Consider the following 15159-nt stretch of genomic DNA (forward strand, 5'->3'; position numbering starts at 1 on the left):
GCCAGCCTAGGGCTTCCCCAGCACACCCAGGCCCTGATGGAAATCCTAAAGTCCCAAGGTGGGAGATCCAAAGCAAGGGACGAGAGTAGCCTCCAGCATTCTAGACCCAATCCTGGCTCTCTGAGTCCATCTCTCATTTCAGGGTGGGCTGTACTCAGCACTGTTGCCACAAACAGAGACTTGTGGGGTCCCCATTGGGTAAATTAGTCCATCGCACTGCAAAACAGTGGAACTCAACTCCATGACCCAAATCTCAAGGGATAATGGAGTTGGTTCTCACAGGATTTTGATAGCCATCCCAGGCCTGGGCAGCTGGGATCCTGCTGGGTCCATCAGTTCCTAGTCAAATAAGAAGAGGTCCCTGTGGGGTTGGAGGGTAACCAGCATGGAAATGTTTTTGTAGATGGATATGGGAGGAGGGAAAACAAATAAAAATTGGTTTATCATAGACAACATTTAGTTTGTAGACCCAACTCAGGTTTGTTTGTTTGTTTGTTTGTTTGTTTTTACCCATTCTGATAATTTTTTGATTGGTTTATTTAGACTATTGATGTTATTGATACGTTGGATATTTACCGTATTTGTTACTATTTTCTATTCTTTGCCTTTATTCCTTGTTTCTTTTTTGTTTTCCACTCCTTTTCTGCCTTCAGTGTTTTATTTTTTCCTTGTCTGGTTTTATCTGGACATTTTATGATTCTATTTTTTGTCTCCTAACGTATGAATTTGACTTTTTTTAAAAGTAGGCTCCACTCCCATTGTGGAGCCCAGTGGGGGGTTTGAACTCACCACCTGAGATCAAGACCTGAGCTGAAATCAATGGTCATATGCCTTAACTGACTGAACCATGCAGGCACCCCTGAATTTTACTTTTATAAAAAAAATTTATTGGGGTGCCTGAATGCTCAATTGGTTAAGTGACTTCTTTTCCTTTCATTTTCTTTTTCTTCTGGTATTCCTATTATGTGTATGTTATACCTTTTGTAATTGTCCTGCAGTTCTTGGATATTCTGTTCTCTTTCATTTCATTTCATTTTTTTTTTTTTTTTAATTTCCATTTCAGGTTTGGAAGTTTTTACTGACATTTCTTCAGGTTCACTGAGTCTTTTCTCTGCTGTATTCCATCTGTTGATAAGCACATCAAAAGCATTCTTCATTTCTGTTACAGTATTTTTGATTTCTAGCATTTCCTTTTGATTCTTAAAAGTTTCCATCTCCCTGCTTATATTACCCATGTGTTCTTGCATGTTGTCCACTTTTTCTGTTTGATACCTAAAACTACCTTGTAGTTGTTTTAAATTCCTATTCTGATAATTCCAACATCTCTGCCATATCTGAGCCTGGTTCTACTGCTTGCTCTATCTCTTCAAACTGTGTTTTTGTGTTTAGTATGCTCTGTCATTTTTTGTTTAAAGCGACATGATGTACTGAGTAAATGGAACTGAGGTAAATAGGCCTTTAGTGTAAAGTTTTATTTTTATCCAGATAGGGGTAAGGTGTGTTTACTATTTGCTGTAGCAATAGGCGTCAGAGGCTAAAATTTCTTCTGTGTACCTTTGGAAAAAAAAAAAATCTCTTGTTGTCTTGGGGTTTCCCTAGAGACTTTTAAAATGTCTAAACATTATGTATTATCGAAACACATAATGATGATTATGTTAATGATAATTCTGTGTATTAAGGACTTAACTCTATCTAAATTCGATATTGTGATACATATTTTGTATACATTATGCCATTTAATCCTTGCAATGACCTCATGAGGGAAGGCACAATTACTGTCCCCATTTTTACAGAGGAAGAAACTTAGGCATAGAAAGATTAAATAACTTTCTCAACATATGCAGCTTATTATTGGAGTCTAGAACTGAGATTTAAACCCATCAGTCTCATACCCATAAAGCAGCCTGACTCCAGAGCCTGCTTTTGTAGTCGATATGTGAATGAGTTTCCTGAAGTTTTGTGAATTATTTATGTTTTGTTTTAACTTTATTTAGATATATTTGATAAATGTTAAGATTATGGTATTGGATTTAATGGTTTATTGTTTTTAATAATTGATATTATGGCCAGTATTTTAAGTAGAGCAATAGAAGGTTACTACAGGAGAAAATGGTGTATAGTTCATTTTACAAAAACATAATTTTTCAGAAATTTACCATAATTATAAATTATTACTTTTACTAAATTAGGATTGGATATATAAAATGGATTTCAATAGGCTGTGAAGTATGCATATCTATAAGATCTCCCATTTTGTTTCTTTAGAATTATTTTTAAATAATTTTTCTTATTTCAAGTTTATTGAATTCTTTTACAACATATACATAATAGGCAAGGACAGTTAGCATCATAAATTTACATGCATAAACATTTAAGGAAGTTTTATTTGTGTATCCTTAAATAGCATCTTAATTTTTCTCATACTTATGATTTCTTTTTTAATTTAAATTCAGTTAGCCAACATATAATACATCATTAGTTTCAGATGTAGAGTTCAATAATTCATCAGTTGCATATAACACCCAGTGCTCATCACAATCAATATGTGCACTTCTTCATGCCCATCACCTAATTGCCCCAATGATTTCTTAGTATACACAAAATACTTCTAGTTTTTTTTATTTTTGCGTCCTTCTTTTCTTCCAATGCACATGAATGTTTCTTTATTTAATATCTACTGGTTGTTTTAGATATTTTTTTTTCTTGGCTGGATTTTAGTTGTTAAATATTGCAGTCTATTATTTTGTTAAAGTGATTTTTATTTAGTAGTATTTGAGATACTGTAATTTAACCTACAGTTTAAATTTCTTCCCCTAAAGGCAAATTTGTGTTGATGAATGACACTAATACTACTAATTGAGATTATTTTTTTCTTGAAAAAAAAATCTTTTTACTTCCTTCTATAAGAAGTGTTTCTATGTCTCTTCTGCTGTAGTTGGATGTTTTATTTCACTGTTCTAGAAACATGCCCTATTCATTCAGTCTTTTAAGCTTTGTGTTTTCTTTAAGATTTTTTTTTTTTTAATTTGAGAGGGAGAAGAGAGAAAGAGTGTGTGAATGAGCATTAGTGGGGAGAGATGGGGAGGAAGAAGCAGACTCCCCATTGAGCAGAGAGCCTAATGTGGGGCTCGATCCCAGGACCCCGGGATCATGACCTGAGCCAAAGGCAGATGCTTAACCGACTGAGCCACCCATGTGCCCCCAGTCTTTTAAGTTTTTAATTGCTTTGCATCTCTGCTCAGTCTGTCCAGTTCTGCTATCCCTTCAAGGATTAGCTGAATTCTTACCTGTTTTGTAAAGCCTTTCTTAAATCTTGCTGTTATTGATCTCCTTTCCTTCCTCCAACCATCTGTATCACTGGTACTCAATAAATAACCCTAAGAATAGTGAAAATAAATAATAACTAACATTTATATACTAATTATGTGCTAGACATTTTGCCAGGTGTCTGCATGAACATTTTATTTAGCGCTCACAGTAATTATGGAAATCAGTACTATTATTATCTCCAAATAACAGATAAGGGCAACTGGGCTTAGAGAGGTTGAGACTTGCCCAAGATCACACAATTATTGGAACTGGTATTCAACTTAGATCCGATTATAGAGTCCATACTCCTAGTGTTTAAATATTTAACTTCTTTTGTTGTTGTTGTTTTTTCCTCTTTCTTGTAACTTAATCTTGGTTCCCTCTCGATTGTAAACTCATTGAGGGTAGGGCCTTATTTCTAACATTTCAAGATGCATGCAGATAGTTTTTGAAGAGTACCAGAATGTTTTATAGGAAGCTTAGTAATGATTACATATATTTTAAGTAATTTAATGGGGTTTTAGTATTATAAAAATGTTTTATGATAATTATTACTAAGTTAAAATCATTCAAGTACCTAATATATTAATCACTACTGGTTGTTTGTTAGAAAGCCTATAACAGGGGCGCCTGGGTAGCGCAGTCGTTAAGCGTCTGCCTTCGGCTCAGGGCGTGATCCCGGTCCTCTGGGATCGAGCCCCACATCAGGCTCCTCCGCTGGGAGCCTGCTTCTTCCTCTCCCACTCCCCCTGCTTGTGTTCCCTCTCTCGCTGGCTGTCTCTCTGTCACATAAATAAATAAAATCTTTAAAAAAAAAAAAAAAAAAAGAAAGCCTATAACAGACCTCTCTATCACTCAAGATCCTCAATTTAAAATTGTGATTCAGGCCCTAATTTGTCAAATTGTTTGAGTTTCAAGGCAAAGTTGTGGACAAGATCCTGAATTATCTATTGTACATGGAAACTATTGCACTTCCACATGAAATTTGGGAATGAGGTCTCTGCAGCAATGAAAAAAAAATGTCCTTTTGACATGGCATTGATAATTCAAATATGTAAAATGCCAACTTTCCAGGTGTATCAAGTATATTGGAGATGACATGTTTGCTTAAAAGAAACTGGATTATAATAGAAATGTGACAGAAGTTTCACTGGGTCCCAGAGACTATGTATAGCTTCCATTCTATATAAAACAATTTCAGTGTCATAATTTGAGTGCTTTCTCCTTCCTGTAGTAACAAAGTAAGGGGCTTTGTTACTATAATTTAAAATGCCTATCATGAAGAAAACTTTGGTAAGGGCTGGAAAAGAAAAAAAGAGAGAAGAATGTGAACCAGCAACTGTATTTGTTGTTGGTTGTGGTGAGGGGGGTTAACATCTAGCACAAAGGGATTTGAGGGCCAACATTTGATGCTTTTGTGTGCATTACGTTTTCTGCCATTGACTGTAAAGTTTTTAGAAATGATTTTACTAATCAAGCCTGTATCTAGTGTGTAGAGTAGGCAGTTAGTAAATGTTTCATGCACTGATTGAGGTAGAATATATTTTAATTTAAATTTGAATTGTTCAGTTTTTTAGTATTTACTAAAATTAAGAAATGAAGCCTTAAATAGTTAACTGGTAGAGGTAAAGAACGAGAAAAAATTCTTCTGCTACAGGTTTTCCCAGTTACATATGATGCTCTTAATTATATTTAAACGAGTGATAAATTAGGTCACATTTAATTGATATATTAAGCAAATCGTTACATATGAGTACGTTATTTTAATACTTAGGTGAACTTTATATATTCAGGTTTGTTTTCTTAGAAATGTCAATGGAAATGTAATTTTCAGCTTTGACATTTGTCTCTTATTTGTTTTTAAGATGATCGGAAATCAACATATGTCTCAACATTTTTAATAAAAATTTTAGCCATTTGGTAAGTATGTAGTGAATATCTTATTTTGATTTTAATTTGCATTTTCCTGATGACTAATGCTGTTGTGTCTCTTTTTATGTGCTTATTGTTCACTGTGTGACTTGTTTTTCTTTTTTCTTTTCCTTTTTTTTTTTTTTCAAGTGGGCTTCACACCCAACATGGGTCTTGAACTCACAACCCTGAGATTAAGAGTAATGTGCTCTACTGACTGAGCCAGACAGGGCCCCTCTGTGTATCTTGTTTTTGAACTATTTAAATCCTCTACCTATTTTTTTTCTAAATAGGTTGTTTGCTTTCTAATTTGTAAGAATTCTTTTACATATTCTAGATACCAACACTTTGCCAGATAAAAACATTATGAATATTTTCTCCAATTCTGTGTCTTTTCATGTTCATAATATTTTTTAATAACAATTTTTATTTTTTAAAAAAGATTTATTTATTTGAGAGAGAACACAAGCAGGGAGGAGGAGGGGCAGGGGAGAGGGAGAAACAGATCCCTGCTCAGCAGGGAGCCTGATGCGGGGCTCAATCCCAGGACCCTAAGGTCATGACTTGAGCAGAAGGCAGATGCTTAACCAACTGAGCCACCCAGGAACCCCAAACAATTTTTAGTTTTGATGAAATCCAATTTACCAGTGTTCTTTTGTGTTTTGTATTTTTTGTGTCCTAAGAAATCTTTGCCTATTGCAAGGTCTTGAAGATTTTCTACTATTTTTGTTTTCCTAGAAGTTTTACAGATTTAACATTTACATTTAGGTCTACCATCCATTTCAAGTTAGTATTGATGTATTATGTGAGGTAAAGCTTGAGGTTTGTTTTTCCCCATATAGATATCCAATTGTTCTGCCAGTGGGTATTCTTAATGTGTGTGAATGGAGGATTAGAGATAGAAAGAAAGCAGAATATACTTTTATTGTTAGCAGAGTATACTTTTATTGTTAGCAGTATTTTTATTGAAAACAAGTAAATGTGGTATATGCCTATATGAACAAGAGGATTTTGAGATATTGAATATTAGCACCCAAAATCAAGATAACCATTTCAGAATACAAACTAGATAAGAATTGAAGAATTATTGGATTCCAGATAAATTAACACTGCAGTTCCAGTTGGTACCACAAAAAATTTACAGCTTTAAAATATAATTTGATAAGTAGAGAAAAAGTAGATGTGAAAATGAAAAGAAATATCATTCTACTAAAGTTATTTTATCCAGACACGTCAGAAGAAGGAAAAGAAAAATTGCTTTGGCACTGGTGATTTTTTTTTGAAGAACCAACAGGATCAGGAGAGCTATAGAGAAGAAACCTAGAGATGAGTAGTTTTTTGTTTTTCTTCAAGAAATCTATAGACTAAAATTATAGACGAAGCAAGTTAATATTTGAGCCTTAGGAAGGTTGAAAAACAGAGGACAAAAACCATATTTTATTTATAAGCAGTTAATAATGAAAGAGACCAGTATGGTATCATTAAGAAAAAGTCGTTAGTCTAACCTGAATTCCTTTTTTGACAGATCTGCTCCTTTGAGAGATGAAGCAAATGTGATAAACATATCACATTTGTATTTCTTTCTTTTTTTTTTTTTAAAGATTTTTTATTTATTCATTTGACAGAGATAGAGACAGCCAGCGAGAGAGGGAACACAAGCAGGGGGAGTGGGAGAGGAAGAAGCAGGCTTCCAGTGGAGGAGACTGATGTGGGGCTCGATCCCATAACGCCAGGATCACGCCCTGAGCTGAAGGCAGACGCTTAACAACTGAGCCACCCAGGCGCCCCTCACATTTGTATTTCTATAAAGGGTTTGCTTAATTCAATGGTGATACTGTCAAGATGGAAAAAAATATGTTCTGGAAACTGGATAATTTATTGTTTTAAGTCCAAAGGGACATTTCTACAGCCTTACTGTAGGACTCAGTGCTTGTTTTTATTCTATTTTTATCAGTTACTTTACTTGTATGCAGTATAGAAGGCATATGTTTCATATTTGCAGATCATGGTGAGCTATGGTGATATTAGATATATGAATCAAGAGCCAGGGTACTGAAAGATCTCATTTGGCTGGAATCATGGCCCAAATTTAACTAGATTACATTGAATGGGATAAATATGTAAAGGTGTACACTTTAGTCTGAAAGACTCCAACCATGTAAGTATATAGTGGAAGAGATTTGACTTACCATGTAAATAAAAGATTTTAGTCAGTGGTAAGCTTATTATGAGTCTGTGAAAAAAGCAAAGCAAAATAAACAAATGTGTTAAGCTGCAGTATTGGAGGTCTTTAAGAAAGGAAGTTAATGGTTCCCCTTTAGTCAGACCACATTTGAGGTATTGTCTTCAGTTCTTGCCATTGTAGTTTAAAATGGTTTAGAGAAGTTGGAATGTGTTTAGAGGAAAATGACTAGGAGGGAGGAGGAGTCAAAATTATACAAGGTTCGGTTTAAGGAGTTATGGATATTTAGCTTAGAGAAGAGAAAATACTCCAGCAAGTATGAAGTATCTGAAAGGCTGTTCTTGGAAATGGAAGTAAGTGTATTCTGCTGGGCACCAAGAGGATAGAAGTTACAAAGAGACGGGTTTCCCTCAGCATAGGGGGGAACATTTGGGATTGTCTGAAGGTAGAGTGGGCAGTCTGGGTGGAGTTAATGGTTTCTCTATTGCTGGAGGATCTGGGTAGCTGCTTGGCAGGCATAATATAGACTGTGGATTCATGTATGTAGATTAAGTAGGTTGTTTAGACCATCCAGGTGATCTTTAAAATTCTTTTCCAAGTCTGAGATGTTAGGATTCAGTAGAATGACAGAGGCAACCTGGAGCATGCAATTCAATACTTTATTCCTTAAGTAAGCAAGGCTCACAAAAATGAAAGACCATTTAAGCCAGGAGCCCTGATTTTCTTTCTTTCTTTCTTTCTTTCTTTCTTTCTTTCTTTCTTTCTTTCTTTCTTTCTTTCTTTCTTCCTTCCTTCCTTCCTTCCTTCCTTCCTTCCTTCCTTCCTTCCTTCCTTCCTTTCTTCTTTTAAGTTGTGTTTTTTTAGGATTTATTTATTTATTTTAGAGAGAGGGAGTGCAAGCAGGGGGAGGGGCAGAGGCATAGGGAGAGAAATCCTCAAGCAGACTCCCCAGTGAGCGCAGAGCCCAACATGGGGCTTGATCTCATGACCCTGAGATCATGACCTGAGCTGAAATCCAGAGTCGGGCACTTAACCACCTGAGCCACCCAGGCGCCCCAGGAGCCCTGGTTTCTAATCTGGTCCTGTTGCTGTCCAGCTGAACACATCTGTAAAATTAAAAGGTCATACAAGATCTCCAAACTTAATTGCAGCTCTCAAAAATTATTTTGTTGTTGTGACTTTGTAACCCAGTGCTTCAGGAAGAAGTAAGAGGATTGGCAGAAAATAGAATATTTTAGATCCTGATTCAGTGAAAGTTGATTGGTGGAAAGGTCAGTACGATGTGGAAGTTTGAATAAAAAACAAAACAAAATAACCCCAACAGTCTGTGTTATAGTTGTAGCATAAGCAGCTACCACGTGTACTGAGTTCATATCTTGTCATAATAAATAGTAATGTATTTTTTTAAATGTTTTTAGAACATTTTTATCTCCTAGGGTTCTTCAGTAGGGTAATATCTTCCCCTGTTAGAAAGATATGGAAATGAAAATTGATACCTTTTGCAGTCTGTTTATCTATGAACTTGTGTTTATTCTCATCTTCTTTAACCCCTTTACGCCTCTCTTTACACTGATAGAATTATTTAAAAGTTAGTTAGTAACAGTATTTGATGCTTTTTTCTCCCAAGCTTCCTTTTAGAATTAAAAGTATATTTATTTTGAAATGACAAGTCCAAGTCTTCAGCCTCCTGAAAATCACCACTGTACATTGTGGTTGGTTGTTCCAGAGGGCAAACCAACATCATTTAACATTCCTTACAACTGGAATAAAAAAATGAATATTTCAGGTTGCAGAGCTATTAGGGATCATTAGTTATTATCCCTACTTCCAACATTTATATTCCCACACACATACACACAGACCTTTAAAAAAAAGCCTAATGTTTAAACACTTATGTATAAGTTTGTTGGCATTCATATTGACTAGTAGAAGAAGCAATTAAATATTGAAAGGGTTATTTGTTGCTAAAAGACTTGGTGGGGCTCTTTTGGTATTCACCTAAGGTAAAGGAACAATTATGTTTAATTTGGTAGTGGGACTGGAAGGAAATACACCCAAATGTTAATTAACATTGCTTATAGGCTGGGGATGGGGGATTAAAGAATTCCCTGTAGCCTTCACTGAGCATGATTAAGTATGAATATTTTGCCACATTTGCTTTATCATTGTCTTCTTTTTCTCTCCTTATATACATATTATTTCTTTTTGGAACAGTTTGAGAGTAAACTTCAGAATTATTTTCCTTTACTCCTAAATACTTTAATGTATGTCCCAGATATCTGTTGTTGTAGAATAAAGTACCCCAAACCTAATGGTGTAAACCAGAGGTCAGGAAACTGCAGCCCATGGTGCCAAATCCAACCTTCCACCTTTTTTTTTGTACAGCCCACAAACTAAGAATGAAATTCTTTACATTTTTTAATGTTTGAAAAAAACCAGAAGAATAGTTTGTGACACATGAAAATTATATGGAATTCAGACTTCTGTGTTATAAATAAAAACTTTGGAACACAGTCACATTTATTTACGTTTTGTGGTCACTTTTGTGCTGCTACACCACAGTTGAGTAGTTATGACAGAGACTGTGTGGCTCTCAACACCTAAAAATTACTCTCTGGCTCGGGATGCATGGTGGCTCAGTCAGTTAAACTTTTGATTTTGGCTCAGGTCATTATCTCAGGGTTGTGAGATCAAGCCCCATGTCGGGCTCTGCCCTGGGCGTGGAGATTCTCTCTCTCCCTCCCCCTCTCCCCTTCCCCCCATAACTAAAAAAATATAATAAAATAAAAATTAAAAAATAAAAATTTCTCTCTGGCCCTTTACCGAAAAAAGTTAGTTGATCCTTGGTGTAAATCAGCAACCAGTTATTATGCTTACAAATCTATGGATCAGTAGTTTGGCCCCAAGGTGGTGTATCTCTGCTCTGTAATGTCTGGGGCATCAGATGGACTGTCTTTTTTTTTTTTTTTTTTAAGTATTTTATTTAAGAGAGAGGGAGAGGGGAGAGAGAGCACACACAAGCAGGCAGAGCAGCAGGCAGAGGGAGAGGGAGAGGGAGAAGCAGACTCCCCACTGAGCAGAGAGCCTGATATGGGGCTCCATCCCAGGATGCTGGGATCATGACCTGAGCCACAGGCAGATGCTTAACCGACTAAGCCACTCAGGCGCCCCTGGGATGTCTTGAAAGAATGGAGATAGCTGAGAAAGCTTGACTGGGACCATATGTCTGGGGTCTTAATTCTCTTTCAAGAATGTATTGGGGCTGCAGTGTCCAAGATGGCTACTTCACTCACATGTATGGTGCCTGGGCTAGGGGCCGGCTGGCATCACTTATTCTGTGCATAAGAGTCTCATAATACTCAAATTTCTTACGTGACATCTGGCTTCCCACCAGAGCAAGTTTTCCAGGTGGGCAGGTGGAAGCTGAAAGGCTACGATGTAGCCTCCAAAGTCCTATAAATTAATTACAAAGACTAGCCAGATTCAAGGAGGAGGAAAGAATAGGTTCCATCTCTTCATGAAGAATGACAGGCATGCACACACAGGACGGAAAGGAGCTACCACAGTGTGTATTTCTGAAGACTTCTTTTTTTTTTTAAATTATATTATGTTAGTCACCATACAGCACATCCCTAGTTTTCGATGTAAAGTTCCATGATTCATTACTTGCGTATAACCCCCAGTGCACCATGCAATATGTGCCCTCCTTAATACCCATCACCAGCCTATCCCATTCCCCCACCCCCCTTCCCCTCTGAAGCCCTCGGTTTGTTTCCCAGAGTCCATAGTCTCTCATGGTTCATTCCCCTTCTGTTTACCCCCCTTTCTTCCCCTTCTTCTCCTACCGATCTTCCTACTTCTTATGTTCCATAAATGAGTGAAACCATATGATAATTGTCTTTCTCTGCTTGACTTATTTTGCTTAGCATTATCTCCTCCAGTCCCATCTGTGTTACAGCAAATGTTGAGAAATCGTTCTTTTTAATGGTTGAGTAATATTCCATTGTATATATGGACCACATCTTCTTAATCCAGTCATCTGTTGAAGGGCATCTCGGCTCCTTCCACGATTAAGCTATTGTGGACAATACTGCTATGAACATTGGGGTGCATATGGCCCTTCTCTTCACTACGTCTGTATCTTTGGGGTAAATACCCAGTAGTGCAATGGCTGGGTCATAGGGTAGCTCAATTTTTAACTTTTTAAGGGACCTCCACACTGTTTTCCAGAGTGGCTGTACCAACTTGCATTCCCACCAACAATGTAGGAGGGATCCCCTTTCTCCACATCCTCTCCAACAATTGTTGTTTCCTGCCTTGTCAATTTTTGCCATTCTAACTGGCGTAAGGTGGTATCTTAGTGTGGTTTTGATTTGAATTTCCCTGATGGCTAATGATTTTGAACATTTTTTCATGTGTCTATTCGCCATTTGTATGTCTTCATTGGAAAAGTGTCTGTTCATATCTTCTGCCCATTTTTTGATTTGATTATTTGTTTCTCATGTATTGAGTTTGAGAAGTTCTTTGTAGATCTTGGATACCAGTCTTGTATCTGTAGTGTCATTTGCAAATATCTTCTCCCATTCCGTGGGCTGCCTCTTAGTTTTTTTGACTGTTTCCTTGGCTGTGCAGAAGCTTTTTATCTTGATGAAGTCCCACAAGTTCATTTTATCTTTTGTTTCTCTTGCCTTTGGAGATGTGTCATGAAAAAGGTTGCTTTGGCCGATGTCATAGAGGTTGCTGCCTATGCTCTCCTCTAGGATTTTGATGGATTCCTGTCTCACATTGAGGTCTTTCATCCATTTAGAGTTTATCTTTGTGTATGGTGTGAGAGAGTGGTCAAGTTTCATTCTTTTGCATGTAGCTGTCCAATTTTCCCAGCACCATTTATTGAAGAGACTGTCTTTTTTCCACTGGTTTTTTTTTCCTCCTTTGTCAAAGATTAGTTGCCCAAAGAGCCGAGGGTCCATTTCTGGGTTCTCTATTCTGTTCCATTGGTCTATGTGTCTGTTTTTGTGCCAGTACCGTGCTGTCTTTGTGACTTCTAAAAATTAAACTTCTTATTTTGAGATAATTTACAGGCAATTATAGGAAATAATAGAGATCCTGTGTAGCCTTTACTGTTTCTTCCTGTAGTAACATCTTGAAAAACTATAGTGCAATGTTACAATGAGAATGCTGACACTGATGATAGTCAAAATATAGAACATTTCTATCACCACAAAGATCCTTCATCTTGTCCTGTTGTAGCTATACTCATTTCCTTGTCATTTGCACCCCTCCTTAACCCTGAGCAAACACTAATCTGTTCTTCGTAGCTATAATTTTGTCATTTCAAGAATATTGAATAATACAGTATATGACCTTTTGGGGATTGGCTTTTTTTCATTCAGCATCATTCTGTGGAGATTTGTACAGGTTGTTGTGTGTATCAGTTGTTCATTCCTTTTTATTGTGGAGTAGTATTTTATGGTATGGGTGTACCACTGTTTTTTTAACCGTTCACTCATTGAAAGACATTTTTCCTATGTTGAGTCTTTCAGTCTATAAATAAGGTATGTCTCTTTATTTGGATCATCTTTGATTTCTTTCATCAGCATTGTGTAGTTTTCAACATACGGGTCCTTTAAATGTTTTCTTAGATTTACGCGGAAGTACATTTTTAAAATCAATTATAATTGGTATTTTGTTTTTAATTTTGGTGTACAAAAAATATAATTTACGTATGTGTGTTTATTTTGTATCCTGTGACCTTGCTAAACTCAAATATTAATTCAAGGAGTGTTTTATGTAGATTTTTTTTGGAATTTTTTTACATGGTCAGTCCTGTCAGTTGCAGAGAGGACATTTGCCCAGAGTTTTTATTGTTTCTTTTTCAATCTGTATGCCTTTTATTTCTTTTTCTTGCCTTATTGCACTCTCTAGAACTTCATTGTGACCAGAGAGAACACTCTGTACGATTTAAATTCTTGTAAGTTTGTTGAGGTTTGTGTTGAGTCTCAGGATATGGTTTATCTTGGTATACATTCTGTGGGCACTTGAGAAGAATTTATATTCTGTTCTTTTTGATAGAGTATTCTCTAAATGTTGATTAGATTTTGTTGGTTGATGTTGAATTCTTCTATAATATTGCTGATTTTCTGTCTAATTTTTCTGTCAATTGTTGAGAGAGGGATATTGATGCTTCCAGTATAATCGTAGGTTTATGTTTCTGTTTTCAGTTCTATTAGTTTTTGTCTCATATATTTAGCAGCTTGGTTTTTGGTGTATACACATTTAGTATTGTATGTCTTTTGGTAGGTTTACCTTTTAATCATTATATAATGTCCTCCTCTGTGTCTGGTAATTTTTTATGCTCTGAAATCTCCTTTTCTGATGTTAATATTGCTTTTCCTTCCGTTAATGTTTGCTTCATAAATTTCTTTCCATCTTTTATTTTGAATTTGCTTATATTATTACATTTGAAGTAAGTTTCTTGTAGATAGCTTATGGTTGACTTGTATTTTTTAACCCTCTGTGCCAATGTCTATCTTTTAATTTTTGTATTTAAACCATTTACATTTAATGTAAGTTATGATATGTGAGGGCTGATGCCTGCCATTTTAGTTTTTGGTTTTTGTTTTTCATTTCTGTGTTTTCTTTTCCCAGTATATACTGTGGGTTTCTTGAACAGTTTTTGGAATTCCATTTCAATTTATCTATAGCATTTTTGAGTATATCTCTTTGTTATAGCTTTTGCTTTTTAAGTGGCTGCTCCTGTTATTAAATTATATACACACAATTTATCATTCCCACCCAGCAGTGAGGCACCCCCCCACTCCCTTCTGGGTTGGTGTCAGAGGAGACTGAGTGGAGAGTCAGAACTTTCATTGTTACTCAGGAGTATTGAGAACTCCCAAGTCTGCCCTGTATCAACGAGAAGCCCCCCTGCTTCACTCTTGTGACAGTGGCAGTCAGTAGAGAACCTCATTACTGCTAGATGGGGGTGAGAGTCCAGGTTCCTTTTGTGGTCTCCACTGACACCATAGGTAGGTGAAGCCTTGATACTGTTTGGCAGAGATAAAAATCGTGGCTCTCTACTGGCCTCCTTTGACACCACCTCAGTGGGCACCTTGTTAGAGTCTCAGGAAGGAGGAAGTCTAAATACCCCATTTGGCCTTTGCTTACATAGCTTGGGGGTGGTGTTACAGATTTTCTGTGGTGTTCAGCTGATGTAGAATGGTTATTTTCTGAAAGCTCTTGGTCTTGCTAGACTACCCCTTTCTTGGTCCTTTTACTTCATTTGGGGCTTTTTATGCGTGAATGTATTGGTATTTTGGGGTTGCTGGTTTCTTCAGCTCTAAGTCTGGGTTATTTGAGGCTGAATTCCCTAGCTGGCCTGCCACCTTCTCGCCATCCTTCAAAATCTTTTATGTTTTGTATATAGTATAATATTTTTAGTGTTTTTTGGTTGTACTTAGTGGGAGGAATAGGGAGAATTATGTCTGCTCCATCTTTCTAGAAGTAGAAGTCTAGTGCTCTGATGATTTTTTAGCCTAATCTCCTGTTTATCTGGGTTACATAATTTTTTTTTGATTACATAAATAATACATATTCATTATAAAAGTTCAAACATTACATAACAGTATAGGGAGAAGTTTAAAATCACCTGACGATAACCACCACAAACCTGGTGGTGATCATTCTTGCATTTAACTCATTATACATACACATCCATACAATTTAGTTGAATGTTCTCTGTGCTTTAAAAAATATAT

At 36.3% G+C, this 15159-nt stretch overlaps 1 protein-coding gene across 18 annotated transcripts in view; it reads left to right on the top strand.

The window, feature by feature from the left end:
• The window catches only part of EHBP1 (EH domain binding protein 1), a 519124-nt gene that overhangs the window by 219016 nt on the left and 284949 nt on the right, over positions 1–15159 (top strand). The window contains exon 2 of one of the 18 annotated variants that reach the window (XM_048222539.2): positions 5175–5229. The exons of the other annotated variants lie outside the window; for them this stretch is intronic. The gene's annotated coding sequence lies outside the window, so the exon portion shown is untranslated. The remainder of the gene's footprint in view (positions 1–5174; positions 5230–15159) is intronic. 18 annotated transcript variants of the gene reach the window in all.

Source organism: Ursus arctos, unplaced genomic scaffold, assembly GCF_023065955.2.
Source record: "Ursus arctos isolate Adak ecotype North America unplaced genomic scaffold, UrsArc2.0 scaffold_8, whole genome shotgun sequence".
Classification (NCBI taxonomy): domain Eukaryota; kingdom Metazoa; phylum Chordata; class Mammalia; order Carnivora; family Ursidae; genus Ursus; species Ursus arctos.